Genomic DNA, 15,292 nt, shown 5'->3' on the forward strand with positions numbered 1-15,292 from the left:
GAAGTGGCCTCACTTCATGCATTCACTTAGGTAGATCTATCAAAAGTGTCGTGTAATAAACACCTTAACAAGAACTGTTATAGATCTATTAAGAGCATATAGCTCATCCTCCATCTACATTACAGGAACCAAGCACTCCTCTATGGGATGGCATATAATTAGTGCTTGCAGACCACTCCATACAAAGTACTTTACTCATTGAACTCAAATTTGATATCTAATGTATTGAGATGAGTTTCCTCTGTTGGTGATCTTAGGAAATGGGCTTAAGACCCATCCCTCTTGCAGTATTTTTGACCAAATCCCTTGTAAGACCTTTTGTCAATGGATTTGCCAAATTTTGACTCGATCTTACAAAATCGATGGTAATTACTCCATCAACTATTGATAAGCATGCATTTACCATTATTTATTTGATTTAATTCCCCATACTTATTTAATTGAAGAGAACTAATTGAGTATTTTTGTGTATTTTTCAAGAATAAGGTGATTTTGGATATTAGAGATAATATGAAGTAAAGTTGGCAAATATATTAGATATTGGTAGATTTTAAATCATGGCATTCAATCTTGCTGCTCAAGAAATCATGAAAAGTGAGATATTAGCCAAATTGGAAATAGGTGGAGGTCTAAGGAACAAAATTGGTAATAAATCTGAAAATCGGGTAAACAGACCTACCTTCAGTATTTTGGGCATATCTCTCTCGTATGAGCTTGGATTTCGGTGATTCAAGATGCTATGGAACGATATTGAAAATATCTACAACTTTCCAGTTTTGAGTTTTTCCAAACTCCGAAACAATAAAGGTCAAATCGACAGGTAAAGAGAGGGGATTCATTGTGTGCGGGAGACATAAAAGAGAAGCCAGCCACAGAGAAGAAAAGAAGACGGTGAATGCGGCTCTCATCTCTCTCATTGCTGAAGAAGAAGACCACATCTCTCTCTCTCTCTCTCCCCCTGTTTCATCTTTATTTTTCTTATGAACTTTGTGATAATGAGTAGCTAGTTCCTTTTCTTTGGGATGTAGATGAACCATGCTTATTTCATTAATTTGATTGTTCTATCTCTTCTAGTTGATTGTGTTTGAGTTTGGCCAAAGATGTTCTATAGCTCAGCGAACTAAGCGTGCCAAACTTCCGCGAAGGACGATAGTCTTGCGAAGATAGGGCATATCTAGGAAGACCATCCCTAATTTACTTTGAAGTGTAGAGTTATATCTGTTATGACTAAAATATCCACTGCCGGTTCATATTGGTCGAACCAATCCTAGCCGGGTTCGATTGAGAGATAAAGGAAGGATGATCAGCGACGTCCAAAGAGGAGCGATGATCCGACGGCTATGATTGAAAAAGCGTTATAAGCGGGAAAGCTAGTATAAAAGCGAGGGAAGATTCGTAACAAGGTAAGTCTCTAGAATCAACCAAAACTCTAAGCTCACTCTGATTGAACTCCATTACTAGCATATTAGAAGCTCCAGAGAGCTCTGAAACACCATCTTCACCATACTGACTAGATCGTCGGAGACGAGACGCCGATCGAGACGATCGGCTCTGTTTCTTATTGGAATTCTGTTTCTTTCAGGAGTGAAAGGTTGATCGATTGAAGAGCAAACCAAATCGAATCAGATCTGAGGAGTTCGGTGCAGAAAACTACGGTTCGAGACGATCGGCAGAAATAGCACCAACATTTTGGCGTCGTCTGTGGGAAAAGTTTCAAAGCAGAAGCTATGGCTCAATCACCTGAGCGGGAGGAGGAATTACCGATCGAAATGGCGGAAACAAGCCAGAGGGAGCCGAGGAGAGTAAATCCAAAAAGAAGAACGAGAGAAGTGGTTCCAATACCGCAAATCCCGATGATGCAGACTCGACAGATGCAGAGAATGATGGAGGATAATTCACCTCGTCCAACTGATCAGTTCGAAAGGCAAGAGAAGCAATTGGCGGATACATTGGCGACATCTCGTCCAGAGTTAGATCCAAGTCTGATCACTGAGCGATTTGAGAGCATGCAACATCAAATCCTAGAGACACAAAATCTGATGAGGACATTCATCAAGCAAATCGGAGTACATCCTGAGGAAAGAGTTCCGGTCTTATCAGCTGGAAGATCTCGAGCTTTTTCCCGAGCAAAGACGACCTCTGTCCCAAATTCTCAGATTCAAAAGTCAGGAGGAAGCTGAAGGAGGTCATTTCTTAAGGAAGGATCAGGAGAGAGTGCGGATCCAAACTATATTCCCCTGGAGACTGAAGATCGAGAATCGTCCAGGGATGATCAATTGAGTCATATCTGGAGCAAAAAGAGTAGAAGCGTTGGGGATTGGAGAGATAAGAAAGAAACAGGAAGATCAGAAGATTGCAGATTAGAAGTCTATGGATCGGAAATCAGTAAAAGATTTTGTATCCTTGATGATCAGATTCAGCGACTGGCAAACAAAGATGACGGAGAAAAAGTTGAGGAAATGATGAACCAAAATCCATTTGCTAAGGACATTATGTCAGCACCATTGCCGCGCAATTTCAAACTTCCGACATTCACAATGTATGATGGAAGCACAGATCCAATGGAACACCTGGCTCAGTTCAAGTCTGTCATGATGCTGGCAGGTAACTCTGATGTTTTAAAGTGTCGCTCATTTCCATCTTCCTTGAAAGGATCTACAACAACCTGGTTCTTCAGCTTATTACCAGATTCCATTAAGGATTTTAAGGATTTGACGAAAGTATTTTTGTCAAGATTCCAAAGTAGCATGAATAGCAGCAAAACTATTGATAATCTAGCTGCAATCCGTCAAAAATCAGGAGAATCGGTTCGAAATTACATGAAGAGATTCAATCAGGAGTCGATTCAAATTAAAAATTTGAATGAGGCAATGGCATATGACGCTATGTTCAGAGGCCTAACAGATGAGCATCTTTTGGAATTCTTGATCATGAATAAGCCAGCGAATATAGCAGAATTGACGACTCGCTGTAACCAGTATGCAAATATGAAGGACATTCTCCAGGCAAGAAAAGAAACTGACAGCAGTGGAGTTAAGAAGAAAGATGATGGAGTTGTGAGATCTGATTAGAGAGATCAGAGAGAGCGGAGGAATAGCTGGAGTTTTTCGAGAAATATTCCTGATCGTCAATACAGAAGGGATATCCCAAGACCATTCCAGGAAAACTACACTCCTCTCAACGCAAGAAGATCAGAAATTCTGATGCGAATTCAGCATCAGGGGTTTATGAAATGGCCATTACCTATGATAGCAAAGGCAGATGAGAGGAATCCGAATAGATTCTGTAGATATCACAAAGATCATGGTCATGATACTGATGATTGCAGAATTTTGAAAAATGAAATCGAGCGACTAATCAATCAGGGAAGGTTGGACCAATTTGTTCAAAGGAGAAATGGAGGCAACAGAAGAAATGCCGCTGATCAGCCGAGAAGGTGGAATAATCAAACACCAGCTAGAGAAGACCAAACCAAGGGAGATTTTCAGTACAACTCTCCAGAGGAAAATGCTAAACAACAGGAAAATCGGCAGATTCAACAGAAGCAGTCCTCCTGTCATGACCATCCTGGGAAGTTTGGATTTGAATTCAATTTCAAAGTCTAAGGCGCATGCCAGGTACGTAAATGCTGTTGAATCTCATGTTACTCCTAGAAGAATCAAACTGATGAAGGAGATAGTCTTCACGGAGGAAGAAATGGAAGGAATCCAAGAGCCACACGATGACGCCATTGTGGTGGTCATTGAGGTGGCAAACAGAGATATTCACAGAGTTCTGGTCGACACAGGATCATCTGTAGACATAATGTCTTACGAAGCTTTTCAGCGATTGAAATTGGATACAATCAAGATAAAACCTTGCGGCACAAGGCTATTTGGATTTTTTGGAGAGTCTACTTCAGTAGAAGGAACTGTGGAGCTAACAATAACACTGGGAACACATCCACAAACGTTAACTACAGTTACTAAATTTTTGTTAATAAAAAGTCTATCAGCATACAATATAATTCTCGGGAGACCAACGTTGAATGCTATTGGGGCAATAGTTTCGACAAGACATTTGAAGGTCAAATTCCCAACTGAAGGAGGCATTGGAGAATGCAAATCGGATCAGAAAACTTCAAGACAAAGCTATACAACCTTTTTGAAGGATTCAAAAGCACAAGGTAAGGCACTCGCTCTTACTGTGGAAGTTATGGATAACAGGGATGAGGAAAAAATTCAAAGAGGTGAATCGGTAGAAAAGCTGGAGAAAATTTGTTTTGGTTTGGAGAATCCAGAAAGAGGGACCATGATAGGAGCTGATCAGAACAGTCAGGATAAGGAGCAATTGAGAGAATTTCTTCAGCGAAACGCAGATGTCTTTGCCTGGTCAGCACAAGACATGCCTGGTTTAAGCGGAGAAGTGGGGAGCATTGCCTTTGGATAGATAAATCTATCAAGCCAGTGAAACAGAGGCGAAGGAATTTCTCATCAGAAAAGCATGATGCAATTAAAGTTGAAGTGGACAAGCTTAGGAGATCTGAGTTTATTGAGCAAATCGAGTGTCCAAGGTGGCTAGCGAATGTGGTAATGGTGAAAAAGCATAATGGAAAATGGCGAATGTGTGTAGATTACACTGATTTGAACAAGGCATGTCCCAAGGATTGCTATCCTTTGCCGCGAATTGATCAGTTAATTGATGCTACATCGAGTCAAGCAAATGTTGAGTTTTATGGACGCTTATTCTGGTTATAATCAAATTCTTATGAAAAAGGAGGACCAGCCTCACACGGCATTCATGACCAATCGGGAAAGCTATTGTTATAAGGTTATGCCTTTTGGGTTAAAAAATGCCGGTGCAACATACCAAAGGGCAATGAACAAGCTGTTTGCTGATCAGATTGGAAGAAATATGCAGGTTTACGTAGACGATCTTCTTGTAAAAAGTCAATTTAGATCTGATCATCTCGCCGATTTAAGAGAGTGCTTTGATGTATTGAGGAGAAATGGAATGAGACTCAATCTTGAGAAGTGTGCATTTGGGGTTTCATTTGGTAAATTCCTGGGTTTCATGGTCACGCAGAGGGGTATCGAGGCAAATCCAGAAAAAATCAGAGCTATCTTAAATATGACAAAGCACCCAGCAGTATGAAAGAAATTCAAAGCTTAACAGGAAGAGTTGCAGCGTTAAGTAGATTTATATCAAGATCAGGAGATAAATGTGCACCATTCTTCAAAGCATTGAAAAATCTAAATGCACTCAATGAATTCAAATGGTCGGAGGACTGTCAGAATTCATTTGAAGAATTAAAGAGGAGGCTGACCAGTCCACCAACTTTATCTCAACCAAAGCCCGAAGAAAGCTTGCAGATATATCTATCTTCTTCAAAGGCGGCAGTAAGCGCGGTGTTAATCCGGGAAGAAGGTACTGTCCAAAATCCTATCTACTTTGTAAGTCATACATTGTTAGATGCAGAATCTAGATATCCAGAATTTGAGAAACAGGCTTTCACCTTAATAATAGCAGCCAGGAAGCTCCGACCTTATTTTCAGGCTCATCCAATTATTGTTCTTACCAATTGGCCTTTAAAGAAAATACTGCATAAGCCTGACCTTGCGGGGAGAATGGTATCATGGGCAGTAGAGTTAACAGAACATGATATATATTATAAACCTAGAACTGCGATAAAGGCACAAGTTTTGGCTGATTTTATTGCTAAAAGTATTTCGTCACCAGAGGAGGAAAAAGATTCTAGTGAGGCGTCTTCTGTGTGGACCTTACATGAAGATGGGTCAAGTCATTCACAGGGATCAGGAGCGGGGGTGATTTTACAAAGTGTATTCGGATTTGTAATTCAAAATGCACTCCGGTTTAATTTTCATGCTTCAAACAACGAGGCAGAGTATGAAGCTCTTATTGCAGGATTACGACTGGCCAGATCCCTCTGTGTACAAAGCATTGAAGTAAAAAGTGATTCGAGCTGGTGGTCAGTCAAGTCACGGGAGCATATGGTGCGAAAGATGATCGAATGGTCAGCTATCTTAAAAAAGTATGGCAATGTAAGGAGTGGTTCACACAATTCTCAGTCACGAGGATATCTCAAAATCAAAATAATGAAGCAGATTCTCTGGCAAAATTGGCATCCGCAAAGTCTATTTATATTCCACAAGCTGTATATTATGAGGAGCTAGATATTCCGGCATATTCAGAGCCAGAGATAATGGAAATTGACGCAGAGATGTCTTGGATGAATCCTATAATACAGAGATCGAAGGATGGTATTCTTCCTGAAGATAGGGAAAAGGCTAGAACTGTGAAAAGAAGAGCTACCAGGTTTATTCTAAAGAATGAGCTATTATATAAAAGAACAGTTTTTGGGCCACTTTTGAAATGTTTGGGACCCTCTGATGCTCTTTATGCCTTATCAGAGGTACACGAAGGAATCTGTGGAAACCACTTAGGTGGGAAAGCTTTGGCTTATAAAATTCTAAGACAGGGATTTTATTGGCCACGTATGCAATCTGAGGCGATTGAATATGTAAGAAGGTGTCATCAATGTCAGATTCATGCACCAATTCAGAACTAGCCAGCAGAGCAACTAACATCAATTCTTAATCCCCTTCCATTTGCTATGTGGGGTATGGATTTGTTGGGGCCTTTTCCTGTTACAACTGGAGGGAAAAAGTTTGTAGTGGCTGCAATCGATTATTTCACGAAATGGGTAGAAGCAGAAGCCCTGGCAACAACTACCACAAGTCAAATTGAAAAATTCTTCAGAAATCATGTCATATTCAGATATGGCCTACCAAAGATTCTACTGACTGATCACGGACCACAATTTGACAATGAAAGATTCAAGGAATTATGTGCAGACTATCATATTGAATGCAAGCACTCATCTGTGGCATATCCTCAATGCAATGGCCAAATTGAGGTAACCAACAGAACACTTCTGCAAGGAATAAAAAGGAGGCTGGATGAAGCGCATAGCTTGTGGATCGATGAACTACCTCATGTAATATGGGCGTATAGGACAACGGTCAGGACTCCAACAGGAGAAACACCTTTCAGACTGGCATATGGGTCAGAAGCATTGGCTCCAGTGGAGGTTATGGTGGGATCAAATAGATATGAGGGATTTGATCCAATAACTAATGAAGAAGGATTGCGGACAAACCTGGAATTTTTAGATGAAGTCAGAGAAAAAGCCTTATACCGTAATATAGAATATCAGAGAAGAACGGCCGCATATTATAATGCTCGAGTCAGACATAAATCTTTCAGAGTAGGAGATTTGGTTTTGAGGAAAAAATCAGCATTAGATCCAAGGAACTGTGGAATGCTTTCTGCAAACTGGAAGGGACCATATGTGGTAACAGAAACTGTGAGTAGAAACACATATTGGCTGAAAGATTCTAATGGGAGCTGTTTGAAACGGCCGTGGAATGTAATTCACCTTAAGAAATATTATCAATAGAAAGGAGACAGGATTTTCTAGTATTCTTGGAGAAATCATCTTATTAAGCGTGGTCATCTAAAACTTCTTCTTCATTATTAATCCAAGGAATATTTCTGCGAACTAGTTCTTCTGATCACGCCATTTCAACGCTGATCCAGGGTCATTCCTTCCGAGGATGATCCCGACTTTCCAAAGTCAAGACCAAGTGGTTAGCTTTATGAAATCTGATCACGCCATTTCAACGATGATCCAAGGTCATTCCTTCCGAGGATGATCCCGACTTTCCGAAGTCAGGCCCAAGTGGTCAGCTTTATGAAATCTGATCACTCCATTTCAACGCTGATCCAGGGTCATTCCTTCCGAGGATGATCCCGACTTTTCGAAGTCAGACCCAAGTGGTCAGCCTTACGAGGTCATGTCATGCCTTTTCAACGCTGATTTAGGGTCATTCCTTCTGAGGATGATCCCGGCTTTTCGAGGTCAGGCTCAAGTAGCCAGCCATCTGAGGCGTGATTATGCTAGCTGATCTGGATCATTCCTTCCGAGGGTGATCCCGACTCTTCGTGAGTTAGGCTCAAGTAGCCAGCCTTCCAAGGCCTGGTCATGCTTTCCGAAGCTGATCATGGATCATTCCTTCTGAGGGTGGTCCCGACTCTTCGTGAGTTAGGCTCAAGTAGCCAGCCTTCCGAAGCCTGGTCATGCTTTCCGAAGCTGATCACGAATCATACCTTCCGAGGATGATCCCGACTTTACGTAAGTCAGGCTCAGGTAGCCAGGTCACACTAAGCTAATCACGGATCATTCCTTCCGAGGATGATCCCGGATCACTCCTTCCGAGGATGATCCCGACTTTCCGAAGTCAGGCTCTCGTAGCCATCTTTCTAAGGCAGCATTCGGATCGAGAACAACAGAATTAATCAATAAAATAACTCAAGGATCAGGATACATCGAAGACTATTTATCGAAGTTCAAAGATTATCTGTAAATCAAACATCTCAAGGAATCTGATCAGGTATTAAAGTTCCTTTCAAATATTTTTTTCGTCAGAAGTATTTCAGCAGAAGTCAGTGAAAAGTACAAAGTTTGATTAAAGATATATACATCTAATCAATTATGAGTTGGTCAGAAGATGATAGCCAGCATTACAAAAGATACTATTATGTCAAAGCCAAAAAGAGCAAAAGAAAGAAAAAAAAATTTTCATTAACATAAAAGATTGACAAGTTCAAAAACCTCGTATGCAGAAGAGGTAGACAAGGAAGAAAAAGGTAAGTTCATAAACAAAAAGGAGTGTATTCTTCAAATTTGTGGTTTTGCAAATGGATCAACATCTGTGACATTACCAGATGGATCAACATTAGTAGTATCATTAGCAACAGTCTCTTTATCTTCTTGAATAGGTAAGTTATCATCACCATTGTTATCTGAATCACTGGTAGAATGGTCTTGGCTAGAACTAGAAGACTCACTTATATCATTGTTAGAATCATCTTCTGATGAGCAATCAGAGTTGGGATATTTCAAGTTCCTAAGATCAAAAAAGGTTCTGGAAGGGAGAAATTCTGGGGATAACAGTTTGAAATCTAAACCAGGATGAATCTTAAGGATTTCTAAAAAGATTTGATCAGAGCAATCCTTTACCATATTCTTGCAAAATCCGAGGAAAGTTGGATTATCTCCAACTTCCTTCACTAAGGAGGTAACTGAATCTTAAGGATTTCTGAAAAGATTTGATCAGAGCAATCCTTTACCATATTCTTGCAAAATCCGAGGAAAGTTGGATTATCTCCAACTTCCTTCACTAAAGAGGTAACTGAATTTAAGACTGTGTGATTTTCACTTTGTATTCTTTTCTTCTCAACTTCAAACTGTTTCCTCTCTGCTTCTAAATCTTCATGCAGTAAAGTTTTAAATTTTAAAGTTTCATCCAGGAGAGCATGAAGACTTTCCTTCTCTTTAGAAACCAAACTAAGGGAAGCATCAAGATTATCTCTTTCTGCTGTCATCTCACTGAGTCTCAATCCCAAACCATCATTTTTATCCTCTAAAGCAGACTTTTCCTGTAAAATTGAGCTAAAAGCTTTCACATGGTATTCTTGAGCCAACTCTAAAGTTGTAATTAGCTTTTCAATCTTATTGAACTTTTCCTGGAGTTCATTCTTTTCTTTCTCAATACTTTGTGACCAGACCAAGGCCCTGGTTAGCCTTCCTTTAAAATCCTCTCTTTCATCTGTGGCAATCCTAGCCCTATCAAGGGCATCATTCTTTAACATTTCAAGCTGCAAAAGCTCATTCCTATAATTCAAAACGGCATCTCTCAACATAGAAACCTCTTCCTGCAATTCAGCACAATGGTTAGAGCAAAGTTCATAGTCAGTGTGTAAGCTATCAAGATCATTCATCAAATCAATCTCTCTGAACTCAGCTGCTGTTAATTTTGTCTCTGAAGATTCCAATTTTCTCCGAAGATCTTGAACCTCATTGACCAATTCAAAATTCTTTTTGATCAGTTCATCATTTTCCTGAGACAATTTTTTCTCTCTCCAATACTTCAGAAAATGCATTGAAGGTAACCCCAAAACATCTGTCAATCAATCAATATATATATACATTAAAAACAATATAAGTAATTAGATCAATAGTAAATTAATTCTAAATAGAAGAATGGGAAAAAGGTCTATTTCTTACCCCCACCCATGTGAATAAAGATCAGAATCAGACATTCGAGCAATGTTCCTCTTGTCCCGGGGATTCTTGCCTTTTGTGCCCCACTCTCTGGCAGCCTCCCAATTGCGGCTGGGTGTATGATTTTCTTTCAAAAACCATTCAGGGTGGAAAGGTTTTTCGGAGTTAGCAATGCTCATGGTATCATCAGGCTGGTCAGGGACTGGTTGGAGATCAGCTATCTCAAGAATATTCTCAGGATTTACATTTACAGTAGCATCATTTGAACCAGTCTGCATGATGATATTTTCTTGGTCTTCATGACCATTCTTAGGATGAATTACCATGAGAGCTTCAGGTGAGGCACGATTATTCTCTGGTGGAACAACTTCATGAATTTCCTGGGGGGGGGGGGGAGAATATTTTGGTTATTTTCCTCCAAGGGAGGAGCATCTTGATCATTTTCTTCAAAAGGGGGAACATTAGTATCAGGGGCAACAACGTCTAGCACAGGGATGGATAAAGGTAAAACGGAAATGGAGGGTTCATTCACATTGTCCTCGGCAGCAACATCCAAGGGAGAGACGGGAACATCAACATTTACATCACACAATTGGTCAGCTATTTCCTCAATAATATCACCTGCAACATGTATTAATATGTCTTCAGCAATCCTCTTCAGATGATCAGAAGAATAGTCAAAAAAATCCTTACCTCGATCTTCATCCTCAACCATCTTTTCTGGGAAGATGGAAGTATCGTGAGGTAAATCGGCTGATGTGTGTGGTAGTAAGTTTTCTCTATTTTCCTCAACATCAGCCTCGGTGGCGGCAGGAATTTTTTCATGTGGATTATCTTCAACAGTGGGAACTTCTGTAGGAGCAGTATGGAATTCTTTTCTTTTCTTCTTCTTCTTTAAGCCAGACAAACCTTGGTCAGAAACTGGACCTGTGGACCTAAGTCTGCATCTCAGTGTATTGGAGGTTCTGGAGGTCCTCGTCTTGGGACCAAGGGTCTTACTTGCAACAGTTTTCACAATTTGAACATCCGTATCTTCTTTGACGATATCTTCTGGAGCTGGGATGGTTTTCTTTTGATCAGGGGAATCTTTTTCAACAATTTTTCTTTTTGAAGGGTGACAGGCAGTATGTTTCCTTTTCTTGGAGGGTTTGGTAACCCTAGAATCGTATTTCTTTTCTTCTGAAACAATTCTTCGGAGATCAGCAACACTAGGGACCGGACGAGCAATTACTTCTGATGATAAAAGTATATGATGATGAATAGGGATTACAAAAAGAGAGAAAATAAGGGAAAAAGAAAGAAAGGTATACAATTGTTATTATCTTTACCTGGAAAAAGGCCGTGACTAATGAGACTTGCATCTATTTTCAACTTGGCTGCATCTATTGGAGTTCCGGTAGGAATCATACTCCAGGTTACTCGATCATATTTAGTAAGTTCAGGACGCACTTTCAGAGGAGATAAGGATTCCAAGGAATGTAAACACCATCGAGACCGAAAGTTTGCATTTGGAATGGCACAGAAGAAGTACATTTCCCGCCATTGCTTGTTGTCATGGGGAATGGAAGAATCAATAAAAATTTTGGATTCTCTTCCCAGTTCACTCACAATGCAGGTTCTTCTAGCAAAATGAAGGTATCCGCGTTTGCGGGATACTTTCAGGGTGTAATAATTTCTGAAAAGGTCAACAGAGGGGGTACGATTGATCTAGAGAATAAACGCAAAAAAACAGTAAACTAATCTCCAACTATTTGGAGTAAGTTGAGAAAGGGTAGACATGATAGTAGTCCAATAAAGATTGAACTATGGGAATCAGGGGGATTCTAAAGCCTGAGTCAAGATGATCAAGGTAAATGGTGATAACTCCTGGGTCAACTAAGTAGGGACGATCGGAGGAGTCAGGAACCCATATTCTAGCATCGGAAGGAAAATGGTAACTTTCCAAATAAGAGTCCAGATGGGACTTCTTTATTTTGGTGGGATACCACTCGAGACCAGCATGCTTTGGGTCCATTTTTGCTCTGGACATATTGACAGGAGTATAAATAAGGATGGCTTAATCATGAACATATGGAACAGGCTAGTCTGAGGGATTATGTTGAGAGGAGGAAGCACCATACACGTTTTTCATCTACTCATTCTTTGGAGGTATATCAGGTTGAGTAGAGGTACTGGGTACTAAAGGATGGAAGCAGGATCCATGGCGGAGACAAGAAAGGAAGAATAACAAAACCTGAAAGGTAAAATCTGAAAAGGAGTGATAAAGGAAATGGCAGATAGGTATGTTTGATATTCACGAAGAAGGAGAGCAGAATACGGAAAGGAGCAGGTGACAGTTGACTGATATATATATAAAGAATGAGAGAAGAATTCTTGAAAGGAGGGGGAAATGCACGATGGTCCAAAATCAATGGTCATTACCTTTCGTAACCGACGCGTGGGATCAATCGGAGAACGTATGAAAATTGCAGTTGAAAAGAATGAGGATGATGTGTGATAGGGTAAGGGAACAATATGATGGTAATACATGGGAAAAAGACAAAATTAATGATCAAGCGGCGGTAACGTTAAGGAAGCTGGAAAGTTATATTTGAAAATTCATAAAAGGTCTGACAAGACAGTGATTTCAGCCGGCTTTAAGATAATTTGGGGGTTGAGTACAGTAATATAATTTCAACCAATGCAGAGGACATAATTTCATAAGGGACATGGTTATAAGTTGATTTTCAAGATGATGATGATATGGTGACTTGGCATCAAAGTTCTGAAGAAATCAAGGATTATCTGGGGAAAAGGCGTAATGGCTGAGCAGGGAATACTGTATAATTTTGGCAGAAAGAATTAAACCTACTGATCAGAGTCTCATATAAGTTCAACCTGATCAGTAGGCTTGGGGGCTTATGTTATGACTAAAATATCCACTGCCGGTTCATATTGGTCGAACCAATCTTAGCCGGGTTAGATTGAGAGATAAAGGAAGGATGATCAGCGACGTCCAAAGAGGAGCGATGATCCGACGGCTATGATTGAAAAAGTGTTATAAGCGGGAAAGCTAGTATAAAAGCGAGGGAAGATTCGTAACAAGGTAAGTCTCTAGAATCAACCAAAACTCTAAGCTCACTCTGATTGAAGTCCATTACTAGCATATTAGAAGCTCCAGAGAGCTCTGAAACACCATCTTCACCATACTGACTAGATCGTCGGAGACGAGATGCCGATCGAGACGATCAGCTCCATTTCTTACTGGAATTCTGTTTCTTTCAGGAGTGAAACGTTGATCGATCAAAGAGCAAACCAGATCGAATCAGATCTGAGGAGTTCAGTGCAGAAAACTACGGTTCGAGACGATCGGCAGAAATAGCACCAACAATATCGGTTAAAGAAAAGCATTGGGGATTCGAAATCCCAAAGATCTTCACATATTCATAGTTTAAGTTTTTGCATTAATTAATAGATTTAGTTTAAATTTAGTTTTGTTAAATTCAATCTTAGTAACTTAGCCTTTTAGTTCCCCATAGTTCGACCCCGTACTTTCTGCTTGCAAGATTAGTATAGGATTTTATTTTTGATTGGTTAGCGACACAATCTGTCACATCCTCCCAGCCGGTACCCTATCTGGCATACCCGAGAGTGTGATCCACAACCCGAAGATCAGGTATCGAGAAATCAACCTCCCACATAAACAATAACATAATCATGAACAATCATAATAAAAGTGCGGAAGATAAACCATAGATCCAATAAGGAAAGAATGAATCATAAATAAATCAGAATACTAGATATAATCAGAGTGTCAAACATATAAGTAAAGTGAGGCAAGAATCCCACTCTACAACCAGCGGAAAAGTAGCTCTAAAAGAGAGTAAACTAGACAAAATCTAATCCCAGTAGCAAGTACAATGGGTAACTAAATTGTTCTCCACTTTATAGACAACATCCTTATAAGTGTAAATCTCATAAATGGCACAAGGACGCTTCCACTCAATGGTCGGACTAAGCATCGTACGGAGCATAACCACTCGCGGGATCTTCAGTGTAATTGTGGTAACCGCAATCACCTTCCTGGAGATATGCCTCTTCGCCTTGCGCTTCTTCGTAGGGACCGTCATAATACTCAGTACTTGCAGGATAGTCTAACAAACATTGTACAATAAAGGAATGAGTTTCAAAGAAACTCAGTAAGGCAGTTAAATCCATAATAACATAAATGGCAGGATTCCAGAACAAACATAAATGCAATATGGTATGAGACAAGCAATGAATGAATGAATCTAACTCTATGTATGCTGGTCTCTATTGGCAGACATGCTTTAAGTCATAGCACCGTACTTCTTTAGGAAGGTCTCATTCACTCATCATCAGTTGGTAATGGGTCCGGCATCCCTCGGGACATTCCATGGCTGGGGGTTAAGTCACCACTCTCTCACATCACCATTGGTCTAAGTACCGGCGCATGTCAGGGTAAAACCTAGCCAAATGCAAGTCTTCTACTTAGTTACATCAAGTCAGATCCAGATACGTCCATTTCTCGTCCTTGACCATCCTTTCCGGTATCCTTCACACTAGAGTCCTCATAGTCCCTGACTATGGACTCATCAACCCTATTGATCATCCACATATGGTAAACGGGAAGCTCTCACGTCCTCTCACGGGTTGGTTACCGGTCTTGAGCGCCCGTGAGCCCAAGTCTAACCATATGCAACCCTACCAATAAATGGCCCCCACAATGTGATTCCTATCCTCTCACGGGTTGGTTACCGGTCTTGAGCGCCCATGAATCCCCATTGCTACCACGGGTCGTTCGATCTCAATACCCCTCCAATTAGGGTCTGACATAACAGGACATCCTAGCCAAACACTACTAGACAATCCTAGATATGTCATCCAACAGTTTAGGAAGGTGTCCAGAGGGCATCTCCGGAAACATCCCATAATATTCCCGTAGTAGTCCAAGGACAGAAGTGTCAAAAGGACACCTCTCCTTTCCAAACCATACTTAAGCATACACATGCATCAATTCATATCATCACATATATGGTAACTTCATATATGGAAAGAAATCAATAATTACAATCACTTTGTATATAATTAGTAAGTAAATCATACATGAATCAATTTAAGCAATGCTACTGTAATCAAGGTTATGCAACAGTATTATATCATTGT

The sequence above is a fragment of the Hakea prostrata genome, unplaced genomic scaffold, assembly GCF_041222555.1.
Source record: "Hakea prostrata isolate BN-2017 unplaced genomic scaffold, UWA_Hpros_2 contig_107, whole genome shotgun sequence".
Classification (NCBI taxonomy): Eukaryota; Viridiplantae; Streptophyta; class Magnoliopsida; order Proteales; family Proteaceae; genus Hakea; species Hakea prostrata.